Raw genomic sequence first — 14,554 nt, 5'->3', positions numbered from 1 at the left:
AGTGGAAGGCAGAATTGGTGAGACTGAAGATAAAGTACTTGGCACCAATATATTAGAAAAAAAATCAGATAAAAGAATTTTAAAAAATGAAGAAACCCTAAGAATCATATGGGACTCTATCAAGAAAAATAACTGACGAGTGAATGGAGTACCAGAAGAGGGAGAGATAACAGAAAATACAGAAAGAATTGATGAAGATTTGTTGGCAGAAAACTTCCTGATATCGTGAAAGATGAGAAGATATCTATCCAAGATGCTCATGGAACTCCACATAAGGTAGATCTTAAAAAAAAGTCACCAACACATATTATAATCAAACTTGCCAAAACCAAAGATAAAGAGAGAATTTTAAGAGCAGCCAGGGAGAAACAAAAAGTCACCTATAAAAGGGAGGGTCAATAAGAATAAGCTTGGACTACGACGGTACTGGGTACTCAGCAGAAGCCCTGCAGGGAAGAAGGCAATGGGATGACTTACATAAAGCACTGAAGGAAAAAAATTGCCAGCCAAGAATCATATATCCAGCAAAACTGTCTCTCAAATAAGAAGGCAAAAATCGGACATTTCCAGATAAATAGAAGTTTAGGGAATTTGTAAAAAGAAAACTAAAACTACAAGAAATACTAAAGGGAGTTCTCTAGTTAGAAAATTAATATCAGGTATCAGTCCAAGACTAGAACACAGGACAGGGCAACCAAATATCAACTCAGATAGGGAAATCTCAAAAATGAATAAAGATTAAAAAAAAAAAAACCCTCAAAACAGGGATGTCATTATATAAAAGAAGACAACATTAAAACAATAAAGAGGAACTAAGAAATGTAGTCATAGATCTTTCATATGGAGAGGAAGACAAGGTGATATAAAGTATTAAAAGTTAGATTTAAACTTAGAAAACTAGAGGTAAATATTGAGTGAACCATGAAAGAGAAGAACAATCCTACTCATCAAAATAAAATACAAGAAAAAAATAGAGCCTCAGCAGAAACAAAATCAACAACAACGAATAAGAGGAAAAGACAATATATAAAGATAAACTACTCAGCACAAAAAATTAAGTGGGAAAAAGAAACTGCCAACAACTCACAAAAAAAGACATCAAAATGACAACATTAAACTCATACCTATTCATAATTACGCTGAATATAAAAGCACTAAATGCACCAATAAAGAGGCAGTGAGTGGCAGAATGGATTTAAAAACATGATCCGTCTATATGCTGCCTATAAGAGACACACCGTAGACTTAAAGACACAAACAAATTAAAACTCAAAGGATGGAAAATATATATCAAGGAAACAACAATCAAAAAGGAGCAAGAGTGGCAATATTAATTTCTGAGAAAATATACTTTAAAGTTAAATCCACCATAATGGATACGGAAGGACGCTATATAATGATTAAAGGGACAATATACCAGGAGGATATAACCATGTTACATATTTATGCACCCAATAACAGGACTTTGAAATACATAAAACAAACTCTAACAGCACTGAAAAGTGAGATAGACAGCTACACAATTATAGTAGGAGACTTCAACACACCACTTTCAGTGTGGGACAGAACATCCAGAGAGAAGCTCAGTAAAGACATGGAGGAGCTAAATGTCACAATCAACCAACTTGACCTCAGAGACATATGCAGAACACTCCACCCAACAGCAGTCAAGTATACTTTCTTTTCTAGTGCACATGGAACATTCTCCAGAATAGACCACATATTAGGTCATAAACCAAGCCTTAACAGAGTCCAAAACATTGAAATATTACAAAGCATCTTCTCTGACCAGAAGGCCATAAAAGTAGAAATCAATAACAAAAAGAGCAGGGAAAAGAAATCAAACACTTGGAAACTGAACAATACCCTGCTCAAAAACAACTGGGTTACAGAAGACCTAAAGAAGAGAATAAACAAATTCATAGAATCCAATGAGAATGAAAACAGTTCCTATCAGAACCTTTGGGACACAGTGAAAGCAGCGCTCAGAGGTCAATTTATATCGATAAATGCACACATACAAAGAGAAGAAAGGGCCAAAATAAAAAAATTATCCCTACAACTTGAACAAATAGAAAGGGAGCAACAAAAGAAGCCCTCAGGCACCAGAAGAAACCAAATAATAAAAATTAGAGCAGAATTAAATGAAATAAAAAAAAAAAAAACAGAAAAACAATTAAAAGAATTAACAAGACCAAAAGCTGGTTCTCCCAAAAAATTAACAAAATTGATAAACCATTGGCCAGACTAACAAAAGAAAAACAGGAAAGGAAGCAAATAGCCCGAATAAGAAATGTGATGGGCGATATCACAACAGACTCAACTGAAATTAAAAGAATCATATCAGATTACTATGAAAAATTGTACTGTAACAAATTTGAAAACCTAGAAGAAATGGATGAATTTCTAGAAACACACTACCTACCTAAACTAACACAAACAGAGGTAAAACAAACAAACCCATAACAAGGGAAGAGATTGTAAAGGAAATCAAAAAACTCCCAAGAAAAAAAAACCCTGCCCGGATGGCTTCACTGCAGAGTTCTACCAAACTTTCAGAGAAGAGTTAACACCACTACTACTAAAGGTATTTTAGAGCACAGAAAAGGATGGAATGCTTCCAAGCTCATTCTATGTAGCCAGGATATCTCTGATACCAAAAAGAGGTAAAGACACCACAAAAAAAGAAAATTACAGACCTATATCCCTCATGAACTTAGATACAAAACACCTCAACAAAATTCTATCCAATAGAATTCAACAACATATCAAAAAAATAATTCACAATGACCAAGTGGGATTCATACTAGGTATGCAGGGATGGTTCAACATTGGAAAACAATTATTGTAATCCATCATATAAATAACACAAAAGACAAGAACCACACAATCTTATCAAATGATTCAGAAAAGGCATTTGACAAAGTTCAACACCCATTCATGATAAAAACTCTCAGCAAAATAGGAATAGAAGGAAAATTCCTCAACATAATAAAGGGCATTTATACAAAGCCAACAGCCAACATCATCCTAAATGGAGAGTCTGAAAGCATTTCCCCTGAGATCAGAAAGCAGACAAGGATGCCCTTTATCACCACTCTTATTTAACTTTGTGCTGTAGGTCCTAGCCAGAGCAGTTTGGCTAGATAAAAAAAATAAAGGGCATCCAGACAGGTAAGGAAGAAGTAAAAGTACCTCTATTTGCAGATGACATGATCTTATATACAGAAAACCCTAAAGAATCCTCAAGAAAACTACAGAAACTAATAGAAGGGCTCAGCAGAGTGTCAGGATATAAGATACATTTATAAAAATCAGTTGGATTCCTCTACACCAACAAAAACAACATCGAAGAGGAAATCACCAAATCAATGCCATTCACAGAAGCCCCCAAGAAGATCAAATACTTAGGAATAAATCTTACCAGAGACACAAAAGACACATACAAAGAAAACTACAAGACACTACTGCAAGAAACCAAAAGAGACCTACATAAATGGAAAAAAATACCTTGCTCATGGATAGGAAGACTTAACATTGTAAAAGTGTCTATTCTACCAAAAGCGATCTATAGATACAATGCAATTCCGATCCAAATTCCAATGACACTTTTTAATGAGATGCAGAAACAAATCACCAACTTCATGTGGAAGGGAAAGAGGCCCTGAATAAGTAAAGCATTACTAAAAAAAAAGAAGAACAAAGTGGGAGACCTCATTCTACCTGGTTTTAGAACCTATTATACTGCCACAGTAGTCAAAACAGCCTGGTATTGGTACAACAGATACATAGCCCAATGGAACAGAACTGAGAATCCAGACACAAATTCATCCACATATGAGCAGCTGATATTTCACAAAGGCCGAAAGTCAGTTAAATGGGGAAAAGACAGTCTCTTTAACAAATGGCGCTGGCAAAACTGGATATCCATCTACAAAAAATTGAAACAACACCCATACCTCACACCACGCACAAAAATGAACTCAAAATGGATCAAAGATCTAAATATAAAATCTAAAATGATAAAGATCATGGAGGAAAAAATAGGGACAATGCTAGGACCACTAATACATGGCATAAACAGTATACAAAACATTACTAACAATGCAGAAGAGGAACTAGATAACTGGGAGCTCCTAAAATTCAAACACCTATGCTCATCCAAAGACTTCACCAAAAAAGTAAAAAGATTACATACAGGCTGGGAAAAAGTTTTTACTTAGGACATTTCCGATCAGCATCTGATCTCTAAAATCTACGTGATACTGCAAAAACTCAACTACAAAAAAGGAAATAACCCCATTAAAAAATGGGCAAAAGATGTGAACAGGCATTTCACTAAAGAAGGCATTCAGGTAGCTAAAAGATACATGAGGGAAAAACACCAAGACATATTATCATCAAACTCACCAAAACCAAAGATAAACAGAAAATTTTAAAAGCAGCCAGGGAGAAAAGAAAGGTTTCCTTCAAGGGAGGATCAATAAGAATAAGTTCAGACTACTCAGCAGAAACCATGCAGGCAAGAAGGGAATGGGACCACATATACAGAACACTGAAGGAGAAAAACTGCCAGCCAAGGATCATATATCCAGCAAAACTCTCTCTGAAATATGAAGGAGAAATTAAGGTATTTACAGATAAACACAAGTTTAGAGAATTTACAAAAACCAAACCAAAGCTACAAGAAATACTAAAGGATATTGTCTGGTCAGAGAACCAATAATATCACATATCAGCACAACACAAGATCACAAAACAGAACGTCCTGATATCATCTCAAATAGGGAAATCACAAAAACAAATTAAGATCAATAAAAAAAAAAATACACATAACAGGGAAGATCATAATAATCAAAAAGAGGGACTAAATACAGGAGGCATAGAACTGCCATATGGAGAGAGATACAAGGCGATATAGAACAATACAAGTTAGGTTTTTACTTAGAAAAATAGGGGTAAATAATAAGGTAACCACAAAAAGGTATAAAAACTCTATAACTCAAGATAAAAGCCAAGAAAAACGTAACGACTCAACTAACATAAAGTCAAACACTATGAAAATGAGGATCTCACAATTTACTAAGAAAAACGTCTCAGCACAAAAAAGTTTGCGGAAAAATGAAATTGTCAACAACACACATAAAAAGGCATCAAAATGACAGCACTAAAAACTTATTTATCTATAATTACCCTGAATGTAAATGGACTAAATGCACCAATAAAGAGACGGAGAGTCACAGACTGGATAAAGAAACACGATCCATCTATATGCTGCCTACAAGAGACACACCTTAGACTTAGAGACACAAACAAACTCAAAGGATGGAAAAAAGTATATCAAGCAAACAATAAGCAAAAAAGAAGAGGAGTAGCAATATTAATTTCTGACAAAATAGACTTTAGACTTAAATCCACCACAAAGGATAAAGAAGGACACTATATAATGATAAAAGGGACAATTGATCAGGAAGACATAACCATATTAAATATTTATGCACCCAATGACAGGGCTGCAAGATACATAAATCAAATTTTAACAGAATTGAAAAGTGAGATAGATACCTCCACAATTATAGTAGGAGACTTCAACACACCACTTTCGGAGAAGGACAGGACATCCAGTAAGAAGCTCAATAGAGACACAGAAGACCTAATTACAACAATCAACCAACTTGACCTCAACTCTCCACCCAACTGCTGCAAAATATACTTTTTTTTCTAGCGCACATGGAACATTCTCTAGAATAGACCACATATTAGGTCATAAAACAAACCTTTGCAGAGTCCAAAACATGGAAATATTACAAAGCATCTTCTCAGACCACAAGGCAATAAAACTAGAGATCAATAACAGAAAAACTAGGGAAAAGAAATCAAATACTTGGAAAATGAACAATACCCTCCTGAAAAAAGACTGGGTTATAGAAGACATCAAGGAGGGAATAAAGAAATTCATAGAAAGCAACGAGAATGAAAATACTTCCTATCAAAACCTCTGGGACACAGCAAAAGCAGTGCTCAGAGGCCAATTTATATCGATAAATGCACACATACAAAAAGAAGAGCTGCCAACCAAAAGGTTGGCCGTTTGAATTCACCAGTTGCTTCTTGGAAACCCTGTGGGCAAGTTGTATTCTGTCCTACAGGGTAACTATGAGTCAGAATTGACTCAGCTGCAATGGGTTTGGTTTTTGGGTACCCCATTCAGAGGATCCCTGGTGCCACAGTGGTTAAAGCACTCAGCTGCTAACTGAAAGCTCAGCTGTTTGAACCCACCAGCTGCTCCAAAGGAAAAAGATGTGGCAGTCTGCTTTCATAAAGATTACAGCCTTGGGAACCCTATGGGGAGGTTCTACTCTACAGTTCTGCCTACAGAGTTGCAATAAGTCAAAATCAATTCAAAGGCAATGAGTTTGGTTTGGTTTTAGTTATCCCCGTTCAACAGATACCTAACACTGAGGATAAGAGAAGGAAATGCCAACAAGCTGCTAAGCAATAGAGCACTCCTTCTTTCCCTCTTATATATGAACTTCTGTCTCCACACATTTTGGAGTTTTCTATAACTTTATTATTTAAATGCAAATACAGAAAATTATGTCAATAAAGAAGGGAAGGCTTTCAAAAAAAAAAGATACATGAGGAAATGCTCACGATCATTAGCTATTAGAGAAATGCAAATCAAAACTACAATGAGATTCAATCTCACTCCAAAAAGTCTGGCATTAATCCAAAATAATAAATGTTGGAGAGGTTGTAGAGAGACTGGAACACTTATACTCTGCTGGTAGGAATGTAAAATGGTAAAACGACTTTAGAAATCAATTTGGCGCTTCCTTAAAAAACTAGAAATAGAACTACCATAAGATCCAGCAATCCCAGTCCTTGGAATAAAACCCAAAACCCACCGCCATCGAGTTGATTCCAACTCATAGCAACCCTATAGGACTGAGTAGAACTGCCCCATCGAGTTTCCAAGGAGCGCCTGGTGGATTCAAACTGCCGACCTCTTGGTTAGCAGCTGTAGCACTTAACCACAATGCCACCTTGGAATATATCCTAGAGAAATAAGAGCCTTTACACAAACAGATATATGTACACCCATGTTCATTGCAGCACCGTTTACAATAGCAAAAAGATGGAAGCAACCAAGGTGCCTACCAACAGACAAATGGATTAATTATGGCACATTCACACAATGGAATACTACTCATCCATTAACAACAACGGTGAATCTGTGAAACATTTTGTAACATGGAGGAATCTGGAAGGCATTATGCTGAGTGAAATTAGTCAGTCACGAAAGGACAAATATTGTATGAGACTACTATTACAAGAACTCGAAAAATAGTTGAAACAGAGAAGAAAATATTCTTTGACAGTTACGAGAGGGGGAGGGAGGGAGAGAGAGGGCTTTCATTAATTATATAGTAGATAACTATTTTAGGTGAAGGGAAAGGCAACACACAATACAGGAGAGGTCAGCACAAGTGGACTAAACCAAAAGCAAAGAAGTGTCCTGAATAAACTGAACTCTTCGAAGGCCAGCGTAGCAGGGGCAGGGGTTTGGGGACCATGTTTTCAAGGGAAATCTAAGTCAATTGGCATAATAAAAACTATTTAGAAAACATTCTGCTTCCCACTTTGGAAAGTGGCATCTGGGGTCTTAAACGACAGCAAGTGGCCATCTAAGATGCATCAATTGGTCTCAATCCACATGGAACAAAGGAGAATGAAGAACACCAAAGACACAAGGTAATAATGAGTGCAAGAGACAGAAAGGGCCACAAAAATCAGAGACTACATCAGCCTGAGACCTGAAGAACTAGTAGATGGTGCCTGGCTACAACCAATAACTGCCCTGACAGGGAACACAACAGAGAACCCCTAAGGGAGCAGTGGGATGCAATCCTCAAATTCTCATAAAAAGACCAGACTTAATGGTCTGACTGAGACTAGAAGGATCCCAGAGGTCATGGTGCCCAGACCTTTTGTTAGCCCAAGACTGGAACCATTCCCAAAGCCAATTCTTCAGACAGGGATTGGACTGGACTATGGGGTAGAAAACGATACCGGTGAGAAGTGAGCTTTTTGGATCAAGTAGACACATGAGACTATGTGGGCAGCTTCTGTCTGAAGGAGAGGGCAGAGGGAGTCAGAAGCTGGCTAAAAGGACACAAAAATAAAGAGTGGAGGGAAGGAGTGTGCTGTCTCATTAGGGGGAGACCAACTAGAGTATATTGCAAGGCATGTATAAATTTTTGTATGAGAGATGGATTTGATTTGTAAACTTTCATTTAAAGCACAATAAAAATTTTTTAAAAATTCATATGGAATTGCAAGGGGCCCTAAACGGCCCCAACAATCTTGGAAAAGAAGAATAAAAGAGGAGGAATGCAATAGAATACTACTCTGCTATCAAGATAAATGAAGTTCTGATATGTATCACAGCATGAATTTGAAAACTTCATGCTGAGTAAAATTAGTCAATCACAAAAGGACAAATATTGTATGATTTCACTAACAAGGAGTAATTTAAAATAGACAAAGGTTTTGAGATCAGAGTTTCATAGTGGTTACCAGGGAAAGGAGGGATGGAGAAAGGGTGTTTCATTGTTTATGCAGCTTACATTTTTGTTTATGGAGATGTAAAATTGCTAGATATTGGTGGTGGTTGCACATGATCGATGTAACAGGTTTTATTGAATTCCACATGTGAAAAATGTTTAATTGGCAGATGTGTTCTTTATATCTTTACAACACTGAATTTTTAAAAGGAAAAAAAAGAAATTGAAAATAAAAATGTAAATCCAGACAGTTCACCAAAGAGGACTTTTAGACAGCCAACAAACACATGAAAATTTGTTTGAGAACATTAGCCATTAGAGAGATGCAAATCAAAAATACAATGAGATACCACTTGTCATGGATTGAACTGTGTCCTGAAAAATATCTGTCAAGTTGCTAGGCCATGATTCCTAGTATTGTGTGGTTATCCTCCATTTTGTGATCTGATATAATTTTCATATACTGTAAATCCTAAACTCTGACTGTGGTCAATGAGGCAAGACTAGGTTCCGTTAAAAAGCATTTGGGAGGGATTCAACACCCTTACTCAAGTCACAGCCCTGGTATGATGTAAGCGGAATTTCCTTGGGGTGTCACCTGCATCACGTTTAATCTTACAACGGATGAAAGAGAAGCAAACAGAGAGAGAGAGACATTATTACTACCAAGCAAGAAAAGCCAGGAGCAGAGTGAGTCCTTTAGATGCATTGAGAAGTTCCTAATCGAGGGAAAGGTTAATGACAACGACCTTCCCCCAGAGCTGACACAGAAAGTTTTCCCTCTAAAACTGGCGCCCTGCATTTGGACTTCTACCGTCCTAAACTGTAAGAGAGTAAATTTGTTTGCTATAGCCATTCACTTGTGGTATATCTGTTACAGCAGCACTACATAACGAAGTCACCACTTACCTCTGCAAAAATGGTACTGACCGAAAAAGCAGAAAACAACAAATGCTGGTGAGGTTGTGGGGATATTGGAACACTTCTACATTGTTGGTAGGATTGTAAAGTGGTACAACCACTATGGAAAAGCATAAGGCACTTCCTCAAAAAGCTAGAAATAGAAATACTTCATGATTCAACAATCCCACTCCTAGGGATCTAACAGCAGTAACGTGAATACACAGGTGAATCACCTTTGTAATTTGCAGCATTATTCACAAGAGTAAAAAGACGGCAACAATCTAAGTGTCCAGCAATGGATGGATGCATGCATAAACAAATTGTGCTACAAATGTACAATGAAATAGTGCACAGCTAAAAAAATAATGACAAGTTTTTGAAACATCTTACAACATGGATGAATACGGAGGACATTATCCTGAGTGAAATAAATCAATCACTAAAGGACAAATATTGCATGGTCTCACTTTTCTAAAAAGACAAGAATAGCTATATTAACATATACAGAAAGCTGTGTTCTTTGGTGTTTCCCAGGGATGGAAGGAGAAGGGAGGGGGAACCACTTTCTAAATAGCAGACTTTTGTTATTTTTTGTGATGGGAAAGGCAATACTCAATACGGGTGAAATCTGCACAATTTGACCAAGGTAAATGACAACACAAAAAGTACACGAATTAGGGACAATTTTCATAAATGCTAGAACACATACAATTTTGCAACAATAACTAACAAATATGTGTGTGGTTACATAAGTAAATATGTATGCACACATGTGTATAAGAAGGCACATGGGAATACATGGGTGTTCAGGTATAGGCCTATCTGTAGGCATCTGTATGTACACGTTTGTGTGTGCTGCATATCTATTCATATATATAATAAAGCACATAGGGGGCACAGTTACGGATACTTTCTAGATATAACCATACTGGGTTTGAAGGCTTAGGACCATAGTCTCATGGGACAACTTGGTCACTTGGCATAATATAGTTCATAAAGATGATACTCTACATCCTAGTTTGGTGAGTGCTGTCTGTGGTCTTAAAAGCTCACCAGCAGCCATCTAAGATATAAGTGTTGTCTCTACTCATCTTGAGCAAAAGAGAAAGAAGGAAAACAAAGACTCAAAGAAGGAACTAGTCTACAGGACTAATAGCCCACACAAACCATGGCCCCATCTATCCTGAAACCAGAAGAAGTAGATGGTGCACAGATACCACTACCAACTGTTCTGATCAGGGACACAACAGATGGTCCCACACAGAATCAGAGAAAAATGTACAACAAAACTCAAATTCCTAAAAAAGGCCTGACTTCCTGGACCTGAACAGACAAAAGGAAATCCCAAGACTGTCACCCTGACATACCCTTTGAACTTAGAACTGAAGCCATTCCCAGAGGTTACCTTTCAGACAAATGACAAATGGGATCAGAAAATAATAAACAATATCATCCACGAGTACTGTGGTCCTTTAAATAATCATCTGTATGACACCAAATGGTCAACATTTACCCTAAAACAAAGATGACAAGATAAGGGGGGTGGTGGTATGGAAGCTAGATTAATGGAGACAGAACAACTAGAACGGAAATAATGTCAATGCCTACACATTGTAAAAACCTACCAGTATCGTGGAACAATATGTCTAGGAACTGTTAAATAGGAACCTAATTTGCTCTGTAAACTTTCACCAAAATCATAATAAAATAATATAAAAAATTGTGAGTCCATTTACAACCCAAAACATAATAGTACATAGTGAAAAAAGAAAATAACAGTGAGAGTTTACTTTGGGGAAAAAAAAAAACCAACCTAAAGAGTGTGAAAATAAGTTTATATTTAACCACACAGACCAGACGACCACAATTAGGTTATAATTGCAACTATGCTCTAATTCTTGGAATAAACAAAGCATGAATGGATGCTGATGGAGAAGAGTTTATGTAAAAATTTTCCAACAAAATCATATGTTGAGTATCATGACATCTTTCACTTCATTGCTAACCTGTACAGCACCATGAGAGGATGGCCATTTTTTTACCCCAAAATTTGAGGGCTTCAGCAATTTTCATGAAAGACTCTAAATATCTAATAAGAAATTCATTCTCTTCTGAAGGGCCTATTCCATCTCCCCTCTTGTCATTTTCTCTCAGGTGTAAACTGCCCCAACTCTCTAAAGTCCTTATTTGCCAATAGTTTTGTGAATGATCTTAGTATTTCTTCAGCATCACCCTCTTCCCATCTTGAATCTTATGCCTCATGGACAATCAGCAAGAGAGGCAAAGCAACAAAGCTATTGAAAGGAGACTCTGGAATATACACCCCTGAGTTAAACACGGAGGGATGTATGAGAAGAACACCCAAAGACAAAACAGGGACTATGACTCAGTTGTATGCTGCATAGTTAGATCACGTTAGGTGGGAGCATGGCCTTATCTAGAGAAAAAGTACATTGAAGGAGCCATGAATGGATACCACACTGACACATTACAAACCATCTCAGGGACCAGAGACAGAAAGCAGCAAGTTCATTAGTAAAGATCATTGTGTTTAGGGCCAATGCAACCCCAGGGTAATGAAGATGCCAGTGGTCCCTTCTGCATATGGGGTTAAGAGCTTGCGCTTTACAAATATAGAGCTCTGGTGGCACAGTGGTTAAGAGCTCAGGCTGCTAACCAAAAAGGTCAGCAGTTGGATCCACCAGCCACTCTCTGGAAACCCTAGGGTGCAGTTCTACTCTGTCCTATAGGGTTGCTATGAGTCGGAATCAACTTGACGGGAACAGGCTTGATATATATGGTTTTATAGAGTCCTTGGGATGTGAAAGCACTGCCCTAAGGCCTTCATACCTATTAACTCGTTTAACCCAACCCTCAATGTTCTTAGCTGCCATCAAGTCAGCCCCAGACTCCTGGAAGTCCCATGTGTTAAGAGTAGAACTGTTCCATAGTTTTCTTGACAGATCACCAGGTCTTTCTTCAATGTTGTTAGCTGCCATCAAGTCAGCTCCAGACTCCTGGAAGTCCTATGTGTTAACAGTACAAATGTTCCACAGAGTTTTCTTGACAGATCACAAGGCCTTTCTTCCACGGAGTCACTGGGTAGGTTCGAACCCTTAACCTTTGTGTTAGCAGCTGATCACAAACTTCGTGTACTACCCAGGCTCCTTCAACGGTATGAAGCGGGTGCTATTTTTAATCCCATTTCAGGATGAGAAAACTGCGTCACAGAGCAATGAAGAGAGCTGTCTTAAGTATCAAAGCTATTACACAGTAGAGTCCAGATTTTAATCAAGGTGTCTGGTTCTGAACCCATGTACTAAGCCATACTCTTAAAAAAGAGAGAGAGAAAGAAACATTACCCTATAGTAATAATTCTTGGATATTACAGGAAATAGAGATTTTTTTTTTTTTATTTCCAAAGTAAACAGTTATATACAGGGGAATAAGTTGCTGAATATACATAAATGATTAAGCTAAAATTTCAGGCTTCTAGGAAATTTCACACTGGTAGAAACTTCTCGAGCCAAGGACCTAGAGCTCTGGGAAGACAAAGCATCACCCCATCTGTCGTCTAGAGGCCTCGAGAGCCCTGGGTGCAATTGAGCATTGGTGTTTCTTAGCACAGAGTGTTGAGGTCTTCATTTTTCAAGTCCAGGACACAGGCAGGCTGCGAGTCTCAGGCTCCCTATGCCAGTTACTCTCTGTGCGAAGGGAAGGTGTGATCCTCCAAAGCCAATAGTTGGGAAGGGAGCACCCCAATCCCGGCATCCACCTCCGAACTCATGAAGGAAGGAACAGCTGATCTTGCAGGTACCAAATCAGTCCAGCAGAGGTAGAGAATGCCCTGGTGGAGCACCCAAAGGTGGCTGAATCAGCAATGGGGAGCACTCCAGAGCCCATTCGAGGGGAGGTGGGTAAGGACATGGATGTTATCATGTCTGTGTGTGGGCACTGGGAAGCCAGAAGCAGGATCAACTTCAAGGCACTGTCTAGCCAGCCTTGGTCCTCTGGTGCAGAGGGCATAATTGATGTGTGTGTGGACTTACACTTAGTGGTCAGCAGATGGCACTGGGCCTCATCTGTGCCACTGTGAATAAGGATTATGAACGATGACCACGAAGGTTGTGACGGTTAAGCTTGTGTGTCAACCTGGCTGGGCCGTGATTCTCGGTAGCTTGACAGTCGGATGATGTTGTGATCCCTTCCATGACGAAATCTGATAATGATGTGATAACCTCCATGATGGGATCTGCTGTGAGTAGCCAATCAGTTGAAACGGAGTTTCCTTGGGCATTTGTCCTGCATTGAATATAAGTGGATATTCTAACAAGGCTTGTGGGCTTTCGCTCATTCTGGGTTCTGCAGCTGGCTCCTATTCATCCCACCTCCGGTTCTTGAGACTTGAGCTAGCAACTTATGTGTGGTCTTGCCTGCAGATCTTCAGATCTGTCGATCTTCACAGCCTGTGAGCAGGAGTCCTTAATGGGTACCAACGCATTTAACTCTCACAACAACCCACTGAGTTAAGTATTCTTATTATACTCTTTTTATAGAAAAGGCGTGGTCCCTAGCAAGCAGTTGTCTATTAACCTACCCTGAAGGTTGGCCCTTTGAACCCACTCAGTGGCACTGCTGAAGAAAGGCCTGTCAATCTGCTTTCATAAAGTTAACAGCGAAGAAGACCCTATGGAGCAATTCTACCCTGTACCACATGGGGACACCATGAGTCAAATCAACTGGAAGGCAATGGGTTTGGTTTCATTTTTATAGACTAGGAAACAAGTATAAAGAAGTTAACTAACTCGCCTGGATCACACAGCTAATAAGTGTGGAGCTAGAATGAGAATCTAAGCAATCTGGCTCCACAGTGTGCATTCCTTCATTTAACAAGTATTTGTTGAAAACCTACTATGTACTGAGACATATGCAGCCAAATTGGGGGTATCATTAATCATCATCATCAATTGCCAATACTTATTGCTCACTAGGTTCCATGCGGGGAACTCTACATACAATAACATTAATAATTATGATGATATTATTACTACTACTACTGCTAACAACAGTAAAAATAAATTAAA

This window comes from Loxodonta africana, chromosome 12 (assembly GCF_030014295.1).
Source record: "Loxodonta africana isolate mLoxAfr1 chromosome 12, mLoxAfr1.hap2, whole genome shotgun sequence".
NCBI classification, from domain to species: Eukaryota; Metazoa; Chordata; class Mammalia; order Proboscidea; family Elephantidae; genus Loxodonta; species Loxodonta africana.
The sequence above is the reverse complement of the archived record's forward strand: the minus strand, read 5'-3'. Positions refer to the sequence as shown.